This window comes from Podarcis cretensis (genome assembly GCF_951804945.1).
Source record: "Podarcis cretensis genome assembly, chromosome: Z".
Taxonomy (NCBI): Eukaryota; Metazoa; Chordata; class Lepidosauria; order Squamata; family Lacertidae; genus Podarcis; species Podarcis cretensis.
Genome location: NC_137184.1, coordinates 41,841,742 through 41,869,063, shown reverse-complemented (window position 1 = coordinate 41,869,063; position 27,322 = coordinate 41,841,742). Strand labels below are relative to the sequence as shown.

At 45.2% G+C, this 27,322-nt stretch overlaps 1 protein-coding gene across 3 annotated transcripts in view; it reads left to right on the top strand.

Moving 5' to 3' along the window:
• The first annotated feature begins 589 nt into the window (after positions 1 to 589).
• The window catches only part of GPR50 (G protein-coupled receptor 50), a 68,087-nt gene continuing 41,354 nt past the window's right edge, over positions 590 to 27,322 (top strand). Inside the window, exons 1-2 of one of the 3 annotated variants that reach the window (XR_013835042.1) lie at positions 590 to 1,119; positions 4,665 to 5,111. The gene's annotated coding sequence lies outside the window, so the exon portion shown is untranslated. Of the gene's footprint in view, positions 1,120 to 4,664; positions 5,112 to 27,322 lie in introns of those variants that run through there. The other 2 variants (XM_079962931.1, XM_079962933.1) reach the window with 2 other exon arrangements.

The window sequence follows — 27,322 nt, the reverse complement described above, 5'->3', positions numbered from 1 at the left end:
GGTGGGGTCATTCCAGCAGCATCAGTGGTGACGGCAGGGCTGGCATCCTCCTGCCCAGTGTGTGTGCGCCCTGCCTTCTCCCAGCATGTGAACATGCTCCCGCCCTGGGCACTGGCAACCAATGCTACACCACTGTCAAAAGTCAAAATATCTTGGGGAGATGACACGCTCACAGTGTTCATGGCAAACTAGTTTAGTCATAAAGTATTTGCTGTTTTTTATTGTTTTGTTAATCCCAGAAACAACGTGCCTGCAGTACCATCAGCAAGAGACTCCTCAGGCACACACAGAAAGCTCTGGGCTTGATCAGTTTCCTTAATAAAGTTCAGATGACTTTACACACATTGTTGTAAACCTCTTCATGCATGGAGTACCGGTAAATGTCAGAATGTGACGCATCAATGTCTAGAGCCGGCCACCGTCTGTTTGCTGTTCAGCACTAGGCGTTGGAAGGCTTGCATTCTGACAGTTAGTGCAACATCTCCATGCGGGAAGAGATTTTTAATTATGTGTGTAAAGCTATCAGAATGTTATTAAGGAAAAATTCATTAAACAAACAAACAAACAAACAAACAAACACATGCAACAGTTTTGCAGCCTGTTCTGCTTCAAAACATTTCCAAAGAGTAAGGAAACCTTCGGAAGGAAATACAGTTATCTATTCCCCCATTCCAGTCAAAGAGCAGAAATGAAAAGCTTGCTGCTGCCCTTTTTCCCAAGCTAGCGTGGTCTTATTTCTTCAGGGGAGCTAGAGGACTGCATATTGGCTTTCTGCCTTGTTTGGATAACAGATGGCAGATTGCTACTGCTTGCACCAGAATCTATGCTTGGAAGTCTTTGGCTGTGGTGTAGGGCATTTTCCTTCTTCGTGCAGGAGGAAAGACAGAATTGCAAAGCAGGAGTAAGGAACCTCAGGCCCAGCTTCTGAGACTCTGTTCCACGTGCTCCTTTATGTGCGTAAGATGTGTCATGAGGCAAATTGATTAATTCACTGCTGGGTGACAAGATGCACTCTTGAACTGGGATCACACCTCTTGCTTGCCTGGGTGAAGATTGAAGAGATGTGCAGATAGACACCTCTGGGTCTTGCAGGACTGGTATGGAGCTAACTGTGCGAAGGTAAGAGCTGTGTAAGTTGCTCCACCCAGTTTTTACCAGTTGTAAACCTGTGGTTTACAGGAGAGGAGAGTTGCTCCTGCACTCAGGGTCCTCTTTGCATGCATCCCACAGGGATCTGGGTAGCTGCTGTGAAAACAGGTTGCTGGGTTAGAGGCTCCCTGGGCCCTGATCCAATAGGGCTCTTCTTACGTTACACATGCAAGGCTTATTCTCTGCTTCCGAACGCCACAGGGACAGTTTGATAAGGTGGGGCTCAGCAGCATGGATGTTGTTTCTTCTGTTTCTTGTAGAATGACTTTGCTGTTCGTTGTCACTATCCTCCCCACACCATCGCTTGTCCCCCATTTATCTCTTCTGACCTATGCATTTTCAGCAATGCCTTTTAACAGAGCCTGCTGCTGAGAACATAATATGTTCTTGTGTACATCCATTACGCTCTCACAAAGCAATTTGTTCAGGGCCGTAAAGCCCAGTTCCTGTAATTGATGGAGCGGTTGGGCAGGGGGGGGTGTGTGCAGAGGGAGGATCAGCAATAAATTCCTTAAGAGGAAACCTCTCCAATAAAATAACAGTCACCTGCTCTTATCAGGTGGATTCTGATAATAAAAAATCAGCATTGGAAATGTTAAGCAGCCAGCCCACATTAGGGTCCCCTTTACAAGCACACTCCCTAATTAAGCGCTCAGGGTCTGTGAGTAGGGAGCGTGCAAATATTCTTCGCCTTAATTTCTCTGGCATGTTGGTGGCAGCTTTAAAACAGGATGCACGCTGCCAGGTCCTCATAAAATTTCCAATAAACGGTTCCAAATCAGTCACCGAAGTCACTGGTGGTGGTGGGAATTCAGTGGGAACTGTTATCATTTGCCTGGGAAAATGAGCCTACACAAGTTGGCTGTTAGGCAGCTCCGCACCCCCAGGTGACTTCTGGGGGCTCAAATGCTGCCGTAAGGTTAAAAAAAAAAAAGGTAAAGGACCCCTGGACAGTTAAATCCAGTCAAAGGCGACTATGGGGTTGCAGCACTCATCTTGCTTTCAGGCCAAGGGAGCCGGCGTTTGTCCACAGACAGCTTTCTGGGTCACGTGGCCAGCAGGACTAAACCGCTACTGGTGCAACAGAACACCATGACGGATGCCAGAGCACACGGAAATTCTGTTTACCTTCCCGCTCCTGTGGTACCTATTTATCTACTTGCACTTTGATGTGCTTTTGAACTGCTAGGTTGGCAGGAGCTGGGACAGAGCAACGGGAGCTCAATCCATCTCGGAGATTTGAACCGCCAGCCTTCTGACTGGCAAGCCTAAGAGGCTCAGTGATTTAGACTGCAGTGTGTCATAGGGGCATACCAGTGCTTCTGTGCAACCTGCTTGCCCTGTTTGTTCCCCTTCGTGTGGCAGGGAAGCTGACCATTCTTTTGATTTTCCCACAGTGCACCTGATATAGCCTTGCTTTCTGCCATTTGGAAAATTGAAATTGGTGTGCGGATTCTCAGACCCAGGCACTGCCTCCCGTCAAGGGAGTGTGAGTGTAAATCAACAGTCAGTCTCACTATTACAGCACTTTGCCAGGGACCTAGCATAGACCCTGCTGTTATGTATGAGGCCCCATATAAAGCATTGCCGTACACCTTTAAACAGTCATGAATCCCCCCCCCCAAAAAAAAATCCTACAAACTAGTCTGTTATTCCCCTCAGAGAACTACTACATCCAGAGCAGCTTCACAGGCAGTCCCTCTTTCCAGGGAATTCTGGGAATTGTAGCACAGATGAGGGGAAGAGTAGTCTTTTACCAGCTCTCTGCACCCACAACCAACTATAGTTCCTGGGAATTTTGGAGGGAAGCTGTGAATACTTTCAGCAGTATGATACTGCTTTAAATGCATAGTGCTAATGGGGCCACACATTCATACCCAACCTCTCCTCCAAGAAGCTCAAGGTGGCGTATACAGTTCTTCCCCTGCTCCATTTCATGTTCACAACAACCCTGTGAGGTAGGTTAGGCAGAGAGACAAGAGGCTGGGCCAAGGTCACCCAGTGAGCTTCATGGCTGAGTGTACATCCCTGGTCCCAGCTTCTGGTGCTGCTAGCCATCAGGGTCTCCCCTAGTTCCTTGGAGTGGCAAAGGTGGACAAAGTCTCTGGGCACAAAGAGGCCATGCTATGTGCTTCTTGCTAGATGTTTACCAGTTGGAAGGGACCTCGAAGGTCATCAAACCCAACCTGCCACCAATGCAATAAATCTGCAGCCAGGATCCCTGAAAGGTAGCCATCCAGTCCTTCTCTAACGGGGGAGAGCCTACCCCCTTCTGACGCAGCCACTTTTGAACACCTTGTACCATCAATAAATTATTCCAAGTGTCCATTCTTGCAATTCCAGCATATTGGTTTGGGTCCTACCCTCAGCATGGGACGCGGGTGGTGCTGTGGTCTAAACCACTGAGCCTCTTGGGCTTGCCGATCAGAAGGTTGGCAGTTCGAATCTGCATGATGGGATGAGCTCCTGTAGCTCTGTCACGGCTCCTGCAATCTAGCAATTCAAAAGCACACCAGTGCAAGTAGATAAATAGGTACTGCTGTGGCGGGAAGGTAAATGGCTTTTCTGTGTGCTCTGGCACTTGTCATGGTTGTTCCGTTGTGCCAGAAGCGGCTTAGTCATGCTGGCCCCATGACCCGGAAAGCTATCTGGTGGACAAATGCCAGCTCCCTTGGCCTGAAGTGAGATGAGCGCCACAACCCCATAGTCGTCTTTGACTGGACTTAACCATCCAGAGGTCCCTTACCTTTATCTTTACCTACCCTCTACAGCAAGTCTTCATCCATCTGATGCCCTTCAGTTGTTGTTGGACTACTGCAACTCCCATCAGGCACAGCCAACAAGCAAAGTTGATGGGGCTTGTAGACCAAATCATCTGAAGGGCACAAGACTGTTCCGAAACAGCATAAAACAAAATTGCTGTTTGTGTGTGCATCCCTCGGCATGTAACTTTCTGCCCCAAGTGTGTGTCTCTGACGGGAAGGAGCAACAGGGTACGTTCTTGCTACCTTGCCCTGTACGATATCCTGGCGGGGCAGTTGCCCGTTCATCTTCAGAGGAGGTAAAGTACTTCTTCAATTGATGGAATGGTTGATTGACTGTACTTCTGTGCTGCTTTTCATTCAAATGGATCTGAAAGCAGCTTGCAAACAATAAATAACAATAACAGAACAAAACAGAATGAAACATCACAAATCTGGCATAAATCATATGAAATAATTTACAAGTCATCATTAAAATGACTGCAATCTATAAACCACTATTAACAAAAATAAGCTAAACATAATAATTGCAGCAAAAGTCATGTTATATTATTAACAAATCAATACGGCATTTATCATCTGTTGGGATCCACCCCCAGAGAGGCTGGGGCAACCCAGCCGGATCGGCAGCATATACTAATACTAATATTGTACTACATACTACTACTAATAAGCCATATGAACAGCATTGCAGGTCTCTGTGTGATAACTGTATTTTTGTGCACATGGGGATGAGTGCTTTTCTTCCCTCAGGTAAAAGGGCCCTCGCCCACTGCAGAAGCTGTTGAAATATTTTTGCGTTAAGAGAGAGGAGCCAGGGAAGAAGGCAGGCAGGCAGAAGAAGAAGAAGAAAGGGAAGCATGAAAAAAACGGACAGGCCTGTTGTGAGTCCTGCCTCCACACAATTGCTCTCTTGTCTCCTTGCCTATGCTCTTTGCATTCCGCTTTTAAATGCATTCTCCTATGATGCGTCATGAAAAAGCCGAGGGAACGGGTAGCAAGCTGGTTGAAAAAGCTCTCCTCTTTCTCTAATTGGAGACAGATCTTGAAGACAAATGGAGCCACTGTCCTTTCTTGCTGAGGAGAAGGAGGAGGCAGCCATCTCATGTGACCAGCATAGCTTTCTCAGGCCCTCACAACTGGGCCATGTTGACAACCAGGACGCAAATTAAGTCCTGCAGTAAAACCCTTTGTCAGGCAATTTATGAGTGGGAAAGAGAGAGAGAGAGAGAGAGAGAGAGAGAGAGAGAGAGAGAGAGAGAGAGTTTCCCCTTGATTTATATAGAACCATGGCTTGTTTTAAGCTTTATATGCCAGCCACAACTTTTCGCACTAGGCCACAGTGTGCCTTTTAATATGAGTAACCTTCAGCCTGTGCAATCCAGCAGTCTGCTATCATTCAGATTGCAGAACGTGAGGGTTTGTGAGTGAGTGAGATGCTATCCATTCACTACTCTCCTTTCAAAAGTATAAACAGGCTTATTTTAGAGGCAACTGGCTCTTAGCAGTGCCTCCGATAACACCAGGCAGCTGGGAATCCTGAGAATTACTCAGAAGAATCCACAGAGTGATTTCTTCCTAAACAGTTTCCACCCTCTACCTCAGTGTCAAACACATGCACTTTCGTATCTCTAGCCTAGAAAATTCACATTTTAAAACATCTAATTGTTTTTTGCCAGTTGCATAACAATCCCTTCCATTGATTCCCAACCCCACCGACACAAATTAATGAAATAATTTTTGATCCAAAAAGCTACACATATGTCGATGTGCAGGATGGCAAATCTTTAGTCCTTCATGGACACTTCCAGACTGTTGCCATTTTAGGTTGGTGATTCTGTCACATAATTGCAAATTCAGATTGTGCAGTTAAAACTGATTAGGTGGTCTTACACGACAAACCTCCTTCTCCTGCCAAATACCTGACTTTTTTGCAGTAAGGAAAGTGATGGGGAAATGCAATGATAAGTGTGGGATAACTGTGATGCAACATCATCTAGCCTTCTCACAAGCAAATCAGAGTGAATGTTCATTGAATGGCCAGCAGGTCATCTGGAAGCACCTCAGACGTAGCTGGACTCCCATTTGTAATGGAATAATTCCATCCCTGAGTGTCTGTGGGCTTGTCCACTCTTGCTTTCCCCAGAAAAAAACCTGCTGCCCACCACTGAAATGGAACAAACGTCAGTTCCACCCACTCACCCCCATAGCTTGACATTTATTCTAATTCAGTGGTAAACAGTGAGTTTTTCCCAAGTAAAGCAGCAGGACAAATGAAAAGTCTCTTAGACACATGTTTTCTAGGCCTGGGTCAAGGGGAAGTGTGAACGAGCCCTCTGTCAGCTCTTTGAAACAAATACTAGGCTTAGGCAGAGGTCCTAACTGGACCTAATACTCCATTGTGATGCACAGACTAAAGCAGACATTGACAGCTTCTCTATTTTTGTGGGAAACTGGAAGTCAGCCTTCTGCAACCTCAGATGTGTCCCCCAGATGTTTTGCACTCCAACTCCCATCAGCCCCAGCCATCATTGCCTCTGGTCCAGGATGATGGGAGTTGCAGTCCAAAAACAGCAGGAGGGCACCAAGCTGAGGAAGTCTGGTGTATGTGCTATATCTCTCACATGCTATTTTCTATTTGTTGGGAGCAAAAGTGTAAAATAATAATAATTATTATTATTCTACGTCTTTATCAAAAGTTGGTGGATTCATCATCAGAGACCAGATAACAACAGTATCTCCTTGACCAACTGTTAGCCCCCTCTGTGTCTGAAAATTGGATTTGCAGAATCTGGATTCGAATTTCTGCTCTGCTAGGCACCCTAATGTTTGGCTTGGCCTGCTTTACAAGGTCGTTGTGAGGTTCAAAATGCTGCTCTCAGCTCTGTCCAGGAAGTGAAAACGAGGCAAACATTCCTCTGTTTAGCAGGAAGAATTAAATATTGAAGTTACTCTAGCAGCTAGCATGACCCATGACAGAGAGAAATCAGAGAAACTCTATGTATAATTCAGCCATCACCTTACCGACTCTTCTATCGTAAGAGCCTTTTGGAATGAAATACTAATTTGAAACATTTTGTCCTCAGTGTGCCGCCCACTGCGATTTCAGTGTGTCAGTTTGTAAAACTTCACATTAGAGCTGCTGTCGCTTCCTTTTAAACTCGTCCCCTTTTAAAGTGAACTAAATCTGGGTCATTCCAAAAAATTATTTCTAATGGTGCTAATTCAAACCCACCTCCATAGACCAGGGGTGCTTCAAGACTGTCATCTTTCTGTGGCATTCAAGTGCATAGTTATTTTCTGCAATTAAGGTGGAATACAGCACTCTGTAGCTCTGTCACAACAAATCCTCTTAAAAACGACAACACTGTCTTTTTGCAGTTAGGAAAGTAACAGGGAAAATGTTCCAAAAAGTGTGGAATTAACAAATTGTTAATTAGAAGGTGTATAAATGCCCCCAAAGAAAATCAGGATGAATACTAATCAATAACCACCCTTTAAACAAATAATAATGAATGCTCAATAAAGACCAGGCACAGGACAATTCTGGACTGAGACTATTTTCGAATGGGATTCTGGCAAATTCAGGTTGCACAATTATAGTTGATGGGAAGGTTTTTATTGCAACAAACTCACTTCCTCAAAAGATTAGATTTTATGCGATAAGGAAAGTGACAGGAAAATGCACAGGAATTTGCAACCCTTGCTTTGACGTAGTACCATCTAACCTCCCCGCAAACAAATCAAGGCAATGCTAATTAAATAGGCAACTTCATCTAGTCTCCCGGAAAATCAATCAGGATGAATGGATAAACAGGTGGTCTGAAGAAGCCCCAAACCTCAAGGGGAACAAACAGAGGAGTGTGGCTGTAGAATAATGCTTTACAAAAGCCATTCTCCCTAAAACGACATGCATCATTTCAGAAATCCTGAGCTATATTTTATCCTTTATAGTCTCATTAAATGTGGTATGTTTGGCGTAGAAGAAGAGACAATGGCAGATTTTTCTGTTTTGATTATGAATTGCTCAGTGAAATGTTATGCTTGTATACAATCAAGTACAATGTCTTCTCTAGTGGGTTTGTTTAGGGCAGGACTGGGCAAACCTGTGGCCCTCCAGATGATGTTGGACGCCAGCTCCCATCACCCCTGGCGATTGGCCATGCTGGCTAGAGCTGATGGGAGTTGGCATTCAACAGCATCTGGCTCCACATCCCTTGAATAGCCAAGGAATTGAGAGCCTCAACCTCAACCAACTGAGCTAACTGACGATATTATATACAAATGCGTTCCAAATGTCATTATATTTGTCCACACGAGGTGCACATCTATAAGCCGCAAGGGTCATCATAGCTTCCACCCATTGATTACAAATGGAGCCATACACTTATCTTTCCAGGGCATCAGTATCAGTTTGGCACCTTCATTGCACAGCTTTGTTGCATGCTGAAAATGCACCTCCTTACCTTGACCTTTTGACAGTTTCTCTCTTTTGTATTGATGGACCCACTTCTTCTGCTGAATGTATGTTGCTCTGTCCATTTTACAATTGCATCTGTTTTTATCATTGTTGTTTTCTATTGCTTGCAACCTGCCCTGGGACCTTGGGTGGGTAAGAAACCTTGCAAACAAACAAACAAACAAACAAACAAACAAACAAACAAACAAACTTGGAACTTGGAAAAGACTGCATGGCAGTGTGAGCTACTGTATCTAGCCCTGGTCGGCTTGCCCGGGCTTTTAGTTAGCTCAGATGCCTGTAGCGGCAGAACCAACATCTTCCCAGTCTGGCTACGAAGGCAGTGCTAGGGTTTTAGAGATGCACATGCCAAGTCGCTCATTTTCACAGGCGATTGCCCCATTGAGATACTGTATTTGTGAACTCAAGTGTTCCTCCAGTGTGTCTGTATATGACTGTAGGGACATTCTTTTCCTGGGAAATCTGCAGTTAGGGGAAAGGAATGTGAGGGCTACTGTCTACTGGAAGAGAGGGGGCTCATTGTAAGTTTCGGCCCAGCTCCACGTTGCATCGAGTTGGTGGTGAGTGTGCTAGCAGCAGGCTTAATTGTATGGGGTCTGCATTACTGCAGGGAGGACACACACGTATCCATGCAATGCCTCAGCACATGCGTCTCTGACCTGACCTGCTTGCTAGTTCAGCATCTCTTCAAGCCTCAAACTCTGCATCGGCCACCTGATTCTCTCTGCAGTTCTGCTCATCCCTTGGCCTTCCTGGCTAAGTTGCCATAAACCTTCTAGGGTGTTGAGCAGTTAAGAGACTGGAAGCTGGCAGGGTTATATTTTGAGACCCTGGATCTCTCTCTCTCTCTCTCTCTCTCTCTCTCTCTCTCTCTCTCTCTCTCTCTTTGTCCTCTCTGGTTGGCATCTGTCTGTCTTGAGAGACAAAGGAGGAGTGTAGCTTTGGGGTGAGGTCAAGCTGTTGGAATGTTGCAGCGCCTGCTTTGGCTGTAGAGACTGATACGGGAGAGGTATGCTTTGTTGCAGCTGGGGCATAGGAAGGCATGCAATTGTGCTGCTGCAGATGCACCAGGGCGTTTCTTCTCTAAGTGCTCCTCCCACTCCCCCCTTAATCAGAAGAATCCTACTGTTCTATTAACCCAGTAGGTTGGGGTAGGGAGCTTTTGGCCATCCAGATGTTGCTGATTGACAACTCCCAGCAGCCCCACCAAGGATGGCCAATGGGATGGTGAGAGAAGAAGGGCAGAGGTGTTCCTCACCCCTGCAGAAGGTTGAGGCAGCTCTTGATTCTTCAGCATTTTTATGCCAAGGTTAACTAGGGTACTGGGTAAGGATGAAGCCTCTCTAAAGCTGTGCTTCTCAACCTTGGGTCTCCTCCTGCTGTTGTTGGTCTACAGCTCCCATCATCCCCGACCAATGGTCCTGCTAGCTTGGGATGGTGGGAGTTGTAGTCCAGCAACAGCAGGGGACTCAATTTTGAGGGGAAAAGCTGTTCCAATGTAAGGGTGGGGAACCTCAGGCCAGTGTGCTGAATGTGCCCCCTCCCCAACCTCTCTGTCTGGCCTTTGGGACTCTCCCAAGATCTAGAACACACTCCTTTTCCATGGGCACAACACCTCTGCTCTGCATCCCCTTTGAGTGCTTTTGCTTTGTTGAAATGTGTCTTTGCACTCAGATAGCATTTCTAGCTTGCCTAAATGGCAGATATGGAGGGGGTGTTTGTGTGTAATTCAAAAACTTCCAGATTTTATGATGCTGGAACATAGCCTATTGTACAAAGCTAAGAGTTCCACCTGTTCTTCCACCCACTTTTGGCTGTAGCCCCTCCCACTTTGCCCTCTGGCCCTGCTCCCCATTGCCAGGTGGCACCCCCAAAAGGTTGCACGTGAGGGAATGTGGCTCCCTGGCTGAAAAAGCCCCTTAAACCTGCTGCGAACCTCCCTGGGGACATCAAGAAATCTGAAGGAAGGTCACGGGCAATATGTTCAGGGAAGGAGTTTAATTGAAATTGATTCAATGGCACAATCTGCTCAAGGAGCAGTTTAAAGGGTTTAGCAATGGCGCAAATAATGGCAGGGGTGAAACAAAGGTCAGCTAACGATTGCAAGATGCAGTCCGGCTTCTAAAAAGCGAGGGTTAGGTAGACCCCCCTCTGATGCAGATTAAATTGCGGCAAGCTTTCTTTATATGTATGTTGTGAAGGATTTGGGTTTGGACAGCAGAGATTTAAGACTGCTAGGATGAATGCTTTGATGTTCCTTAATGGTACGTGGTCCAGGCACATCTTTTGCCAGGGAAATTACAGGTAAATGGCCCAGAAAGACTAGGAAATACTTGGAGAAGCTGACTGACCCCTCTACCAGCACTTGCAATGAAGGGTGATGCAACCCAATCTGTATCTGTGCTGGATTTGAAATTGCTTTTACCTATGAAATGTATTTTATTTTTTACATATGGAAGTGTTTTTAATTGTTTTTTAATTGTCATAATTGTGTAAATGTTTTTATTGCGAAATTGTTTTGAGATATAGTCTGGGAAGCAATTTATAACTGTAAATGAATAAATCGTGTGTGTGCGCATGTGTGTGCGTGCATGTGCCTGCGTGCAAATATCTCTCCCCCAACGCATAACTTATTTTCTTAATCCATTCTTCTCCCTCTTTCCCCCCCAGTCAGTTCCAAAACTGAAGACTATGTTATGACTGCCCAGACTGTTTTTCTCCAGCCCCTACCCAAGCAGGTAGGGAGATTTCATAGCTAGTAGGCACCAGCCATCACAAACCAGCAAGGAACATCTTTAGTTTCACTCATTAGCACTGAAGGAGAAAACATCACCAGCCATCAGCTAAAGAAAAGCCATCTGAAAGGTCATGCTTAGTTGTGGTTGCCTAGGCAACAGGTACACAAAATCAAAAAGGCATTGGAGAGCTGTGAAAGAGGAATTCCTGGTCTCCCCCTCCCCATAATTTTAATGTCTTTCCTATTTCTTTCCCATCTTTTTTTATCTGCTCCCACCACCACCACCCCACCAAAAAGTTGCACTAATGTATGCTAAACTGTTTTCTCTGCCCTTCAACCTGGATTTTTATAGATGTTATTTTTCTTTGATTAGATAAGGATTTAGGATCAAAGGGAGGTATAAATAGCTGCTTACTAAATGGATCTAGATTTTGCGGGTATTGCAATCATTCAAACAGAAAGCCCTACAAGTTGGGCTAATGCAGCTCTGCGTGTCCTGTGTTTCTTTTACTGGGGTTGTTGGGGGAGGGGGAAAGAGACCTTTGATAAGATGTAAATTGCTTTTCTTTAAAATAATAGTTAACAGATAGATGCAGATTTTCCATTCATTTGGCCTTAAGTAATACTTTTTTTAAAAGTCTGCTGCATTCTGTGGTTTTGCATTAAAAAATGGATTAACTCCACATCAGATGAAAAGGACGCCCTTATTTTATTTTTCAAGCTTGCATCTTGGAAAATGTCATACTACGCAATTTGGCTACAATAGATTTCTTTAGATTCCAGTAGATTCCCGCCTCAAGTTATCTCCTGCTTTGCTGATATGGGTTGCCATATTTTGAAGAGCAAAAAAGAGGACACATTTGCTGACTTCTGCTTTTAGCACTATGGAAACTCTGCCCATGAAAAAGAGGGCATGTCCTGGAAAATGAGGACATATGGCAACCCAGATATAAAAAGCTGTTGTGCTTCTTTTTACATCTGTGTGGGTTGAGGTTGATCTGGAGGCTGCAGCTGGAGCAAGAATGCTGTAGCTAGGTTGCTTGTGGCTACTACTGCCAGCATGCAATTCCTTGCTTGTGGGATTTGCACTGGCAGCCAGTCTGCTACCGGGGCCAAGTTCAGAGTGTTGTTGGTATTGATATGAAAGGCCCTGTACAGCTCAGGACCAGGCTGCTTGAGAGACACTTTCAACCCTTATATAAGCCTAGTGGGTCACTGCAGTATGTGGGAGGGCTTCTCCTGCAAGTCCGAAAGGTATCGGAAGACCTTTTCACAGTGACTTGGGGCAGATCTTTCAGTGTGGCTGCCATTGTTGAGATAAGACAGGTGCCCATCAACTTAACTTTACAGAAACAACTGGAGATATTTTTGTTCTAATAATAATAATAATAATAATTTATTTATACCCCGCCACTCTGGGCGGCTTCCAACAGAATATTAAAATATAATAGTCTATTAAACATTAAAAGCTTCCCTAAACAGGGCTGCCTTCAGATGTCTTCTAAAAGTCTGGTAGCTGTTTTTCTCTTTGACATCTGGCGGGAAGGCATTCCACAGGGCAGCTGCCACTACCGAGAAGGCCCTCTGCCTGGTTCACTGTAACTTGGCTTTCTGCAGCGAGGGAACCACCAGAAGGCACTCAGTGCTGGACCTCAGTGTCCGGGCAGAATGATGGGGGTAGAGACACTCTTTCAGGTATACTGGACTGGCTTTTCCATGAGAGGCCTTTGCCATGGGCACGGTTTTTATCTAATGTTGCTTTTAACTGTTTTTGTTGTTGTTGAATTTTGTAAACTGCATGTGTGGAAGATGATTAATAACTAACAAGATACATAACCTGATTTCTTCCTAACTTCCACTCCAACCATGCATATATGCACCTGTGACTCAGGTTCATGCATCTGATGAAGTGCATTCTGGTCTGTGACCACATATGTGATAATAAATTTGCTAGCTTTTAAGGTGGCATTTAAGGGATGTGGGTGGCACTGTGGTCTAAACCACTCAGCCTCTCAGGCTTCCTGATCAGAAGGTTGGCGGTTCGAATCCCCACAACAGGGTGAGCTCCCATTGCTCTGTCCCAGTTCCTGCCAACCTAGCAGTTCGAAAGCACACCAAAAACTGCAAGTAGATAAATAGGTACCGCTTCGGCAGGAAGGTAATCGGTGTTTCCATGCACTGCTTTGGTTTCACCAGAAGCGGCTTAGTCATGCTGGCCACATGTCCCGGAAAGACTGTCTCCGGACAAGCGCTGGCTTTCTTGGCCTGCAAAGTGAGATGAGCGCCGCAACCCCAGAGTCATCTGCGACTGGACCTAACGGTCACCTTTACTTTTTTTTAAGGTGGCATAAGATTCTTTGTGGGACGCAGGTGGCGCTGTGGGTTAAAGCCTCAGCACCTAGGACTTGCCGATCGAAAGGTCGGCGGTTCGAATCCCTGCGGCGGGGTGCGCTCCCGCTGCTCGGTCCCAGCGCCTGCCAACCTAGCAGTTCGAAAGCACCTCCGGGTGCAAGTGGATAAATAGGGACCGCTTACCAGCGGGAAGGTAAACGGCGTTTCCGTGTGCGGCTCTGGCTCGCCAGAGCAGCGATGTCACGCTGGCCACGTGACCCGGAAGTGTCTCCGGACAGCGCTGGCCCCTGGCCTCTTAAGTGAGATGGGCGCACAACCCCAGAGTCTGTCAAGACTGGCCTGTATGGGCAGGGGTACCTTTACCTTTACCTTTAAGATTCTTTGTGGCTTTTGTAGAAAGGGGCTTTGCAGGTTCTCACCTCGGATTAAAAGGCAGGGGGAGATTAAATTACCGTAACCACTGTCCTCCTTAAAGCTTTGAGTAGGCATGTTTCTTTTCTTCCAAATAGCAAAAGAAAGCTCCCTGTCTCTGCTGTCACTCTCCCTTCCACCATGGTGTGTGTTTCTGTGTGGAGGCTGCCAATGAGAAGCCGAGATGATCAGACGCCTCTTTTAATGGATCCCACCCCCACCCTCTCTCAAATCCCCTGGTGATTGTTTGACAATCCTGACCTAAATTAGGAAGCCATAGTCTGCAGGAATCTTTTGCAGGATCCATGGTTCTGCTCCCCAGCAGAGATTGTGGGCTCTTTCTGATTTTAAACACACACACACACACACACAAGCACAAAAGAAGCAAACAAACACACAGCCTGCTTTACTTTCTTCTTGCTGGTCAATACATTGATTGACAGAGGGATTTCCCCCTGAAATGTAAGCTTAGCGTAGAGTGATTTTTTTAAGTGGCTGCAAACTCTAAATTTAGAGGTGGTAAGTGGAGGAGACCTGCAACGAAGGTCACATCTGCACCAAGCATTTAAAGTTCTCTTATACCACTTTTAACAGTCATGGCTTCCCCCCAAAGAATCCTGGGAACTGTGGTTTAATGCAGGGGCTGAGAGTCTTAAGAGACCTTTGTTCTCTTCACAAAGCTACAGATTCAGGCAGGTAGCCGTGTTGGCCTGACGCAGTCGAAATAAAATTTTAAAAATTCTCCAGTAGACCTTATAGGCCAACTAAGTTTGTTCTGGTATAAGCTTTCGTGTGCATGCACACTTCTTCAGATACACTGAAACAGAAATCACCAGACCCTTATATATAGTGGGAGGGTGGGGTGGGGTATTTCTCAGAAGGGTAGTAGGAGATGGGTGATTGGCTCAATGGGTATGGTAAACCTGTTGATGACTGTTAACGACTGCAATTAGTCCAACAGGAAAAAGCAAGGCATAGTATGCAGATGCATGTGTAATGAGACAAGAATCCAATATCTCTGTTCAGACCAGGTTTCTCCATAGTTTTCAGTTTGGAGATAAGATGTAATTCAGCAACTTCTCTTTCAAGTCTATTTCTGAAATTCTCTTGTAATAAGACAGCAGCTTTGAGATCTTGTATTGAATGTCCTGGGAGACTGAAGTGTTGTCCTACTGGTTTATCTGTCTTGAGAGCTACAAAGTAGTTTAGCAGTCAGTCCTTCTCCCCAGGAAACTGGGAATTGTAGCTTCATGGGGCTTTGTGACAACCATGGTTTGGACAGAGTGAAGTTAAGTTTTCCCTTCCTCTTTTTATTTATTTATTTATTATTTTTATTATTATTTACAATGCGCATACAACCACACATATACCAAAACTTAAATACAAACAATGCAGAAATGCCAACATAAATACTACATTTAAGTCACTTCCCACCATCATTATTTGTCATTTCTTTTTTTTAAAATGATATTTATTAAGAGTTTAAAGATTACAAAAAGAAAGAAAAAAATTAAACAAATGAAATATAATACAATACAAAAACAGAAACAAAAACACTACATAAAACATTGAATTAGTAAAACAAAACAAGAACAATTAAAAACACTTCCAATATTTTCAAGCTTATCTTTCATTCACTTGTTTCATTGACTTCCTCACGCCTCCCTTTTTGTATTCCACTTCAATTAACTGTTTCAGCAACTCCTTTCCATCTTCCTCTGTCATTTCTTTCTTTTTTTAATGTTCTTATTTACACTGCAATTTGTATGGCTCATCCTCGGTATTGTTGTTTTACTAATATTTTGTTTTCAGAGTCAACTTTACAAACTTAATCTAAACATATCAGTATGTTGTCTTTAGAACAGTGTTTGCTCATGTATTCTTCAAACCATTTCCATTGTGACCTTAGTTTCTGGTTTGTTTGATATCTTATTATTGCAGTTAATTTTGCCAACTCAATAAATTCTAAAAGTTTATTTAGCCAATCTTCCTTTGTAGCTATGTAGTTTCCTTTCCAGTTTTTAGCAAGTAGGAGGCTTTCTATATTTCTATAGAAAGAGGAACAGGACAAGGCTGTCCCTTATCCCTGTTACTGTTCATATTAACATTAGAAATATTAAATTCAGAAACAAGGAAGGAGGAAGAAATCAAGAGGATTACGTTAGGGAAAAGGTCCTTCAAGCTGAAGGCTTTTGCCGATGATATAATATTAACAGCAGAAGATAAAAAAAGCATCCCTAAAGCTTTAGAAAAAATAATAGAATTTGGTGAAGTGTCGGAATTCAGACTCAACAAAGCCAAAACAAAACTAATGGTCAAAAATATGCAGGAGGAAGAAAAAACGGATTTGAGAGAAATAACAGGATTGGAAACAGTTAAAAAAGCAAAATATTTGGGCATCCAAATTACAATGAAAAACATTAATTTGTATGAGGACAACTATAAAGAGACCTGCAAAGAAATAAGAAGGGATCTAGAAATCTGGTCAAGATTGAAACTATCATTCTGGGGAAGAATTTCAGTAATAAAAATGAATATATTGCCCATTTTTCCTCTTTCAGATGATTCCAATCATAACAAAAAAAAAAAAAGATTGTTTCGAGAATTGGAGGAAAGTTTTAACAAAATTGATCTGGCAAGGAAAGAAACTGCAAATCAGTTACAAACTATTGATGGGTAGGAAAGAGAGAGGAGGATGTGCGTTGCCAAATTTCAAAATTTATTATGAAGCTGAGTGTTTAATCTGAATAAAGGATTGGATTTTATTGGGAAAATTAGATATATTAGACCTAGAGAGCTTTGATAATATATATGGGTGGCACGCTTACCTGAGTTATGACAAAATAAAAGTCCACAAAGGATTTAACAACCATATTATCAGGAGGGCTTTATACAAAGGGTGGGCTACATATCGACCATTACTAGAACCAAACACACCATGGTGGCTGTCTCCATTAGAGGCTTTCGCGGTTAAAAAACTAAATATGACAGGGAACTGGGCAATGTATAGGCAACTATTAAAAGAAGAAGAAGACCAGATAAAATTGAAATTATTTGAAGATATAAGGCACCACTTCACAGACTGGCTTTAATACCATCAACTAAGCAACCTCTTTAATTCGGATTAAAAATTAGGCTTTAGAAGGAAGAATCAAAATTACAAAAAGTTGTACTAGGAAATAACAAAAAATTATTATCAAAAGTATATGATTTATTGTTGGAATGGAACTTAAAATATGATGTAGTAAAAGAAGTACAGATCAAATGGGCCCAAGACATCGGACAGGTAATATACCTAGAACAGTGGGATAGGCCTCTAAAGGCTGATATAAGGTTCACCGCCAAACCTTGCCAAAATATACAAGTCAAGGTGCAATCTTTGTTGGAAATCCAAGGAGGTAAAGGGAACCATGATACACTTATGGTGGGGTTGCGGAGAAATTAAAAAAAAAAAAATGGAGTTGTGTGCATGAGGAATTTAAAACATACTCAAAATTCCTCTAGAAAAAAAAACCCTGAGGCATTTTTAATGAGCATATTGAAAAGATAGGAAAGCATTATTTCTCAGGTTTTCCCCTCCTCATCCTGCCCCCATAGTCCCAGAGCTGCTTAAAGATAAAGGTAAAGGGGCCCCTGACCACTAGGTCCAGTCGTGACCGACTCTGGGGTTGTGGCGCTCATCTCGCTTTACTGACCGAGGGAGCTGGCGTACAGCTTCTGGGTCATGTAGCCAGCATGACTAAGCCACTTCTGGTGAACCAGAGCAGCGTTTACCTTCCCGCCGGAGTGGTACCTATTTATCTACTTGCACTTTGATGTGCTTTCGAACTGCTAGATTGGCAGGAGCAGGGACCGAGCAATGGGAGCTCACCCCATCGCGGGGATTTGAACCACCGACCTTCTGATTGGCAAGTCCTAGACTCTGTGGTTTAACCCACAATGCCACCTGCGTCCCTCAGAGCTGCTTAGGTTTCCCTATTTATATGGCAGAAAGTGTGCACGTCAAACGGTATGATTTGTGTAGAGGTACATTGATATTTTTAAGGCATTCCCCTTCCCCCCTTCTTATCAGCCAATTTCCTTTATTTGTACAGTGGTACCTCAGGTTAAGTACTTAATTCGTTCCAGAGGTCCGTACTTAACTTGAAACTGTTCTTAACCTGAAGCACCACTTTAGCTAATGGGGCCTCCTCCTGCTGCTGCACTGCCGGAGCACGATTTCTCTTCTCATCCTGAAGCAAAGTTCTTAACCTGAAGCACTATTTCTGGGTTAGTGGAGTCTGTAACCTGAAGCGTATGTAACCTGAAGCGTATGTAACCCGTGGTACCACTGTATTCCTTCTGTGAAGTATAAGGTACACTAGTCATTTATATTTTAAAAAATATCTTCCATCAATCAAAATGTGATTCACAATTTCTCCCCTACAGTGGTACCTGCAGCAGCAGTGTGGCACAGTGGTTAGAATGTTGGACTAGGACCTGGGAGACCAGGGTTCAAATCATCGCTTAACCATGAAGCTCCCTGGGTGACCCAGGGCCAGTCACTCACTCTCAGCCTAACCTACCTTGCAGGGTTGTTTTGAGGATGAGGAGAACTATATATGCCTCCTTGGCGGAAAGGTGAGACAGAGATGCAACAAACCAATACATATAGAAATCAGCTCAGCCCATCAAAAACCTGGAGGGAAAAAGGTAAGGCTTTGTCTGACACCGAAAAGATGTTAGCAAAGGCACCAGGCGGGCCTTACCAGGGAGAGCATTCCCTATATTCTTCACTTGTTTATTTTATTTCATTTCAGGTGAAATAAACATTCACCTGTTTATTTTATTTCATTTATTTCATTTCATTTATATTTAGATCGGGGCCCTCCAATCCTGTCTGCGGGGACACCCACTTTCACCAGGTCTTCGCTGCGAGTGATGCTGGGGTTCTCCACCTTTGTTTCCTTCATTTTCTTCTGCTGTTTGCGCTTCTGTGTGGTGTTTTATTTGTAATCCCTCCCAGGGCAGGGTCCTGTCCTCTTGTACTTTGCAAGGCACCACACACACTCATGGAATGATGCTGGCAATAGATACATAAGCAACACTTCTTTTTTGTAATTCTGCCAGGATGGACTGGTGCACTGTCATCTCAACAGTCAGGTGCAGAGGTGAGTCAAGGAGGCTAGAAAAGGATGAACAGGGTGGCCCCAGTTGGAGGAAGAGAGGTGGGTAGGGGACACTGGGGTAGGGGACACTAGGGCTTAATTGATGGAACCAAGCAGGCAGTGGCACGAACATTTAGGGACCACCAAGCAAGAGAACTCCCAGAAGTGCAAGCTGGATTTAGAAGAGGCAGAGGAACCAGAGACCAAATTGCAAACATGCGCTGGATTATGGAGAAAGCTAGAGAGTTCCAGAAAGACATTTACTTCTGCTTCATTGACTATGCAAAAGCCTTTGACTGTGTCGACCATGGCAAACTATGGCAAGTTCTTAAAGAAATGGGAGTGCCTGATCAGCTCATCTATCTCCTGAGAAATCTCTATGTGGGACAAGAAGCTACAGTTAGAACTGGATATGGAACAACTGACTGGTTCAAAATTGGGAAAGGAGTACGGCAAGGCTGCATATTGTCTCCCTGCTTATTTAACTTATATGCAGAATTCATCATGCGAAAGGCTGGGCTGGATGAATCCCAAGCCGGAATTAAGATTGCCGGAAGAAATACCAACAACCTCAGATATGCAGATGACACAACCTTGATGGCAGAAAGTGAGGAGGAATTAAAGAACCTTTTAATGAGGGTGAAAGAGGAGAGCGCAAAATATGGTCTGAAGCTCAACATCAAAAAAACGAAGATCATGGCCACTGGTCCCATCACCTCCTGGCAAATAGAAGGGGAAGAAATGGAGGCAGTGAGAGATTTTACTTTCTTGGGCTCCATGATCACTACAGATGGTGACAGCAGTGACGAAATTAAAAGACGCCTGCTTCTTGGGAGAAAAGCAATGACAAACCTAGACAGCATCTTAAAAAGCAGAGATATCACCTTGCCAACAAAGGTCCGTATAGTTAAAGCTATGGTTTTCCCAGTAGTGATGTATGGAAGTGAGAGCTGGACCATAAAGAAGGCTGATCTCCGAAGAATTGATGCTTTTGAATTATGGTGCTGGAGGAGACTCTTGAGAGTCCCATGGACTGCAAGAAGAACAAACCGATCCATTCTTAAGGAAATCAGCCCTGAGTGCTCACTGGAAGGACAGATCATTAAGTTGTGGCTCCAATACTTTGGCCACCTCATGAGAAGAGAAGACTCCCTGGAAAAGACCCTGATGTTGGGAAAGATTGAGGGCACAAGGAGAAGGGGATGACAGAGGACGAGATGGTTGGACAGTGTTCTCGAAGCTAGCGGCATGTGTTTGACCAAACTGTGGGAGGCAGTGGAAGACAAGAGTGCCTGGTGTGCTCTGGTCCATGGGGTCACGAAGAGTCAGACATGACTAAATGACAACAACAACAACAACAAGGGACTCTACGATTCTCTGTACAGGATTAAAACAAGAATAGCATAAAGAAGAGCCCAATTATCTCATTTTACTCATCAGATTAAGTACACAACCAATAAAGACCACATCCGTTTATTAACTGCAGCTAGATTAGTTATTGCGAAAAACTAGAAAACTTTAAATGCAAATCTTTTTGAAGCATGAGTTTTGCAAGCATGGGATGCTGTGCTTATGGACAAATTAACCATTTCACAAAAAGAATATCGATCTTGGGGGGGAAAGGACTCACACCTTCTGTACGACATAGTATCCTTTTATTGACTTTGTTAAGACAATCAAAATGGTTTTCACCCTCCATCGACTCATGGAACATGATGGAGAGACACTTTTATTTAATTGCCTTTCTTGAAACATCGAAAACTACAACCACCAGCCTCTGTTTTTCTTTCTTTTCTGTAAGCTGCTAAACTCTGTATTCATCGTACAAGTATGTTTTGTTGCTGGAAATTAAAAATCAATAATAATAATAATAAAGAACAAAAGAAGAAGGTGAGCTAACCTGCAGGCAAACCTTTGTCATAGCAACTTAAGGAAAGAAGGAAAAGACAGCATTTATGGGGCTGGCTTCCCCAATGGTGAGCCAAGGAGTGAAATAATTGACTTAAGGGGGATGGTAATTACACAGCTGATGATAGAGAGATTAACAGGGAAGAAAAACTGCTTTAATAGATCTCAGAAGAGCTCTAAACTGTTCTGAGTGAAGAGTTCTCCAGGGTTCCGTCCCCCCTCCCACCCAAGGCAATAGAATCCCCTAGGGCACCAAAGCCCCTTGGGAGAGGCTCTCACAAATTTTATGCTGAATAATAATAACAATAATCTAAGAGCAAGTTTGCTAAAGGCCACATGGTGGCGCCATCAAACAGCTTCCTTCCCAGGATAAACTCCTGTGTTCTGAGACTTCCAGCACTTTTGCTTGGTGAAATGTATATTCCCTCGGGGGCTCTGAAAGCTGCCTCATTCTTTTATGATCTGTTTTATGGGTTACCTCCGCCCATTCACGTCTTCTCACCACTGCTCTCCTCTCTCCCCCATTCAGCACCACAAAACAGCTCTATGGCCAAGTGCTAGAGCAATTATTAAGGCAATAGGTTTTTTTGTGTGTGTGTGTTTTAAAGAGAAGTGTATATTAGATTATGCTGAACAGCACCTGCAAATGAGAAACAAATGCTAACTTTCCTCTTCTGGGAGAGGGGGAGGGGAGGACTAGGTGCTAAATATAAGTGCCAGCATCCTGGGTGATGTGACCCGTGCTTTGAAGAAGAAGATAAACACTGGTGGTATTTTTAGCTGATGATTAATTAATGCAAATTAGTATCTGGGAGTGGAAGAGAAGTGGAAACAGCAACATGAGAACGAGAGAGGGAGCATGTGCTCAAGGGCATGCTGTGAAATGTGCCAAATTTCCTACAGACAATTGCGGGAGGGGAGGAGAGCAGGCAGGGTGCGGCAGCTGAGAGAGGGGTGAGGAACCTTTTTGGCTTACGTGGGGCAACTTTGACAGGTGCATAGGACCACCACCCCTGTCCATCATCTCATGCCATAATGAAGTACTGATAAGGACTGAGCGGAGAGTTCAGCCCTGATCTCTGCAGTGGTCTGAGCAGGATTTAACCAGTTGAAAGGTGGAGATGAAGCTGTTTTGGCTGTGCACACCAGATCCCTGATCACCCCATCAGCTAATCTCACCCACTTATCGAAGGGACGCTACTCGATTGACAGTTGGGCATGGGTTTAGAAAAATGGCTTTACGGGCCAAATTTGGACCCCCTGGGGACCAAGATTGGCCCATGACCAGAGGTTCCCCACTCCTCCTCTACTTGCGAAGATAAAGACTAAATCACACAGGTGATATTCAGACTTGTTGCTCCAAATTCATTGTGCCCATCCCTTATCTTCCTAAGGCCCACCATATTTATTGATCATTCATCCTGATTTCCTGGAACAAAACTTAGGCAGAGGTTAGATCATATCTGGACATTACTGAGCAGTTGTACTGATTTGTTCACAGGGTAGTCATATGGGCATTCCTTCTGATTCATTGGCACACTTTTCATCCCTGTCACTTTCCAAACTGCAAAAGTCCTTTTTAAAAAGTGGCTTTGTTACAGCAAGACAACAGAGGTCTTTAATCCACCTTAACTGCACAAACCTAACATTCCATAATGCACTAGACTCCCTCCTACAAAACACTGATAATCTGGAGGCAACCTTAAATGCTATTATGAGGGCTGCCCTGGTTAATTGGGCTCAAGTTTGTTCATGTGGAATTTTAATTCAAATATCTACAAAGATGGTAGGTGCCAAAACACTGTCTTAAAAAAGAGTTCTCCCTTTTTCTTGCACACAACAAAGTAAGTTCTTCTGAGATATGCCTGATGACACATACATATGTATCTAAAAATAAAAAGGCTGCTTTCCCCCCACTTTGGAATGTTTGTTTTACAAATATGCAAGTTTAATTGGTAGGCCGGTCCTACCATGAATCAGAATAATTCATCTGCCTCAGGTGGCAAATGCTGAGATTCAAGGAGTGGACAGACCTGTGTGTGCCTTCCTTCGCCCGCTAAACTAGCCTACTGCTCTCAGGTGCAGCAGACAACATTGCTAAGGAGAGTGTCAAAGGCCAATATGACTGGATTTGGTATGTGCAGTGGAGAGGCTTGCCCTTCACTTCAGGTAGCAAAATGTCTTGGACCAGCTCCTGTTAAAATTAATTTGGTTGGTTGAGCCACCCCAGTCTCATCTCACCATCTCACAAGAACAAAAGGAGAGCCCTTCTGGATCAGACCAGTGGTCCCACATCTATTCCAGCTTTTCACAGGGGCAAAACAGAGGCTTCTGGGAAACCTGCAAGCAGGACCTGAATGTAGCAGCGTTCTCCCCTCCTGCAAGTAGAGTAGGGCCAACCCAATCCAGAAATTTATCTCATCACCTTTTGAAACCATTTTTTTCGTATGGATAACAAAGGTACATCTAACATCTCTGTTTTTAGTTCATAGAGTCCTGTCTATAGGTCAGTTACATTTGGTGTTGAGACACTGGTGTGACTCGTTGGGAAGAGGTGGGGAGAAAGAGGTGGGGGGGGAAGAGGAGGTGGTAATTATTTTTCCTTCTTCTGCATTGTGCATGCGTGGGGTTCTTTGGCTGATGGGAGCCAAAACATCAGTTGAGGAAGGCTGAACTAGATGGATCTAGATGGATCCAGCAGGGATCTTATCTCCTCCAAGGTTTGCACTGGGTGGCACAGCTGCAGCATTTGGGTTTGCAATGCTTGCTTGTGTCGCAAGCTTGAAGGTCTGCTGGAATCCGAAAGGACGGAAAGCTTGAAAGAAAAAACCTTTTCTCCCTTTGCTTCTGTGGGCCTCTGTCACCAGAGCCGTCTTTCCCATAGGGCTTAGTGGTGCATCGTGCCAGGGCGCCAGCCTCTCAGGGGCGCCCCAGCAAGTGGGGGAGCTGTGCAGCTTTGCTGGCAGCCTCCCCTTTCCCTGCACACCTGCCAGCTGCGCCCTGCCAACTATAAGGCTGGGGGGGGGCACAGCTTGCCCCCCAAGCCTCCCAAGCATCTGTGGGGATCACTCTCCTCCCGAGATGGCTTGGGAGGGGTGCAACTTCACTCCTAAGCCTCTGCGAGGATCACTCTCCCGCAGTGGCATGGGGGAGAGTTGCGTCCCCCCGGATGGCTGGCAGTGTGCAGCTACGGCCACCCCAACACTATCCGTGGTAATTTGGGGGTGCTGGGTGGATATTTGCACCCCGGTGCCATATCGGCTAAAGATAGCTCTGCCAGTTGCCTTCAACTGAAGTTGCCTTCAGTGTCACTATTTACTGTGTAAGTATTCTTGTATCTGGTGCTGGATGTGCCCCTTCACTATTGATCCTCATCCTGCATTTCTCCTAGCGAGCAGACCTTTTGATTGCTACTCCATATTAACAAAACAAAAACAAAAAAGTTAAAAGCAATTGCATATAAAATGGTTAAAAACAACTGCATAATAAGGTAGAATCATAGACTCATGGGTCGGAAGGGACCCTGAGGGTCATCTAGTCCTACCCCCTGCAATGCAGGAATCTTTTGCCGACTGTGGGGCTTGAACCCAGGACCCTGTCATGAAGAGTCTTGTGCCCTACCAGCTGAGCGCTGCATGACAATAAAAATATATTAAATATATTAAAACAATTAAAACACAACCCTAAATATTAAAAAAAAACCAGTTTAAAACATCAGCACATACATAAAATCAATTCAGATTGAAGGCAGATACCAACTGAGATTTTAGAAGGCTTGTTGGAAGAGGAATATCTTTAGCAGGCATGGAAGAGTCAATATGGAAGGCACTTTGCCTCTATGGACAGCATTCACATTTCACATTATTGTTCCTGTTGTTATTGTATGGCCAGCCCCCTCCTCCAAGGAACTCAAGGGGGTGTGCACATGGGTCCCCTCCCACTGCCCATTTTCCCCTAAGAACAACCTTGTGTGGGCAGGTTAGGCTGAGAGGCAGTCCCTGGCCCAAGGTCACCCAATGAGCTTCATGATGGCTAAGTGGCGAACGACCAACACTCTTAACCATCCTGGCTCTCTCCCTTCCTTTCTGTGGCAGAGGAGGAACAGGTAGAAGTGGGAAAGCATATTTGAGCCTGCAATCCTTGCAGCTGGCTAGAGAGCAGTAGATCATCCCCAGCTCCGCGCAACGCGGAAAGCCTGCAAGGCGCACGGCAAACTAGCGTTTGCCTTATTCCAACAAGCTTCTCCAAAGTCCCCATTTTTACGCACGGCTCAAGGACAGGAAAGGAGGGCACAGCCGCGCTGTCCCAGGAGGGTAGCCCAAGGAGGCGCCCTCTGAGGTGGGAGGGTTTCCCGACTTATTCGACGCTCCTGGAAATAGGGGCGTGAGCGTCTGTGTGCGTTTTTGTCTTTTTTGCCAGCCCGCGAGAGACAAAAGCGCAACGTTTGGGTACCTCCTTCCCGGCGCTTCGGGAAAGGCAGGTGACGGGAGAAACGCCCGCCTCCATGCTACCCCGCGCAGTTTGAGACGCTTACCGAGAGAAGGGGAAGGCACAAAGGGGGAGGACCCGTCGCTCTTTCCAGGCTAGCTAAACTTTTGGAGTTGGGAACCGGGCGGCTCAGGCTCTGCAGGCGCGCCGCGGGCGGCCAGTCAGGAGCGGGTGATTCTTTGCCGATGGGGTGGGAGTCCCGGGGAGGGCTTTCTCTTGCTCGGGACCTGCACGGCGCGGCGGCGGCCGAGAGCGGCGGGGAGAGCTGGCGCGCGGAGAAGATGCGGGGAGAGCTGACAACACGCGAGCTGCCGGAATGCCGCTTCCACCCTGAGGCGCGCCACTCCCTGGCGTGCATCTTCACGATCGTCGTGGACAACATCCTGGGGAACGTCTTGGTGATCATGTCCGTGCTGAGGAACCGCAAGCTCCGCAACGCGTGAGGTTTTGGCCCATGGGAGGGAAGGGAGAGTCTTGGCTCCAGCCCGCTGATTAAGGGCCTCTTGCTAGGACAGGGAGGGATTATGCGGGAACCAGCACTTCCGAAGGCCAGCACGTGGTAAGGTGCCGGAGGGCGCGGGCCGTCTGTGTGGCCCTGTTAGGGCAAATGCCCCCTGCATTTCTGACCGCCAGCTGTACAAAAGTATGGTAAGTGTCTCATCTCTTGGTAAGACAATAATGTACATCAAGGGGAGACAGGTCATAGTGGTTTACTGCATGTTTACTGCAGTAGTTGGCTTTTAAAGTGTTTAAAGTCATTCGCACCTACTTGACTTTATAATCCTTGACAGAAATTCTGTAAGGGAGCCCAGGTTTATTATCCTCCACTCCCATATTACGGGATGGGGCGGGGCGGGGCGGGGAAGAGAGTTGAAGCTCAGAGTAAGGTTACCAGATTTCCCCCCCAATGAATCCGGGGACACTTTTCAACCTCAGTGGATTTTGTATGGGGGCTGATTTGTAAATGCGGGGACTGTCCCCGGGAAACAGGGACGTCTGGTAACCTTAGCTCAGAGGGAATTTCCTAGCGAAGAGCACAGCCGGGTTTCAAACCAAGGGCTTCCGAAAAACCCATAGCTGACAGCGCATGCCTATAGAGAAGCAATTCCCACTTTATTCAATGGGGGGCTGCCTGAGCCCTAGGAAGCGCATTTACGATTGCTCAAGGTTACAGGCACGTTTACTCAGAAGAAAACCCCAGGGCTCTGCTTTCGCGTACGGGTTTATAAGAACACCCAGGTTCTTCCCTCGCGGAATCCCGAGCATTGCAGTTTACTCCTCACGGAGTTACAGTTCCCAGCAGCCTTTCACAAACTACCGTGTCCAGGATTATTTGAGGGAAAGAACGTGACTTAAAGGTATAGGAGGGTGCATGCAACATCCCCGTGCAAACAAGACGAAAGAAGCACTATGCTGCTGCAGCAGCAGCTATCAGTCTTAAGTTGCCATTTGTCTATAGGGACCCCTCCTTTTAGCTTGGCCTGGAAGTTTGCCCTCCTTCTTGGAGTACTCAGTGCTAACCACACAAAAAAGATGTGCCTCCCGTTCTAGGAAAGGTCATAGCCCAGTCCTGGAGCACCTGCTTTACCTGCAGAAGGTCCCAGGTTCAATCCCTGGCATCTCCAGGTGGGGCTCAGAGAGATTCCTGTTTGAAACCTTGGGGAGCTGCTGCCAGTCAGTGCAGACAACATTAAGCTAGATGGATCAATGATCTGACTTGGTAAGGCAATTTTCTATGTTCCTTATGTTCCACTTTGGGGCTTCTTTGAGTGTGCACGTTCCGGTTCCTCATTTCCCTTTATTGTTGCCTTCTTTGTTCCCAAAAGAAAGTAGGGAGAAAGCACCTTTCGCTTAGGGCATCACTGTAAATTAGCCCACAAAAGTTTCT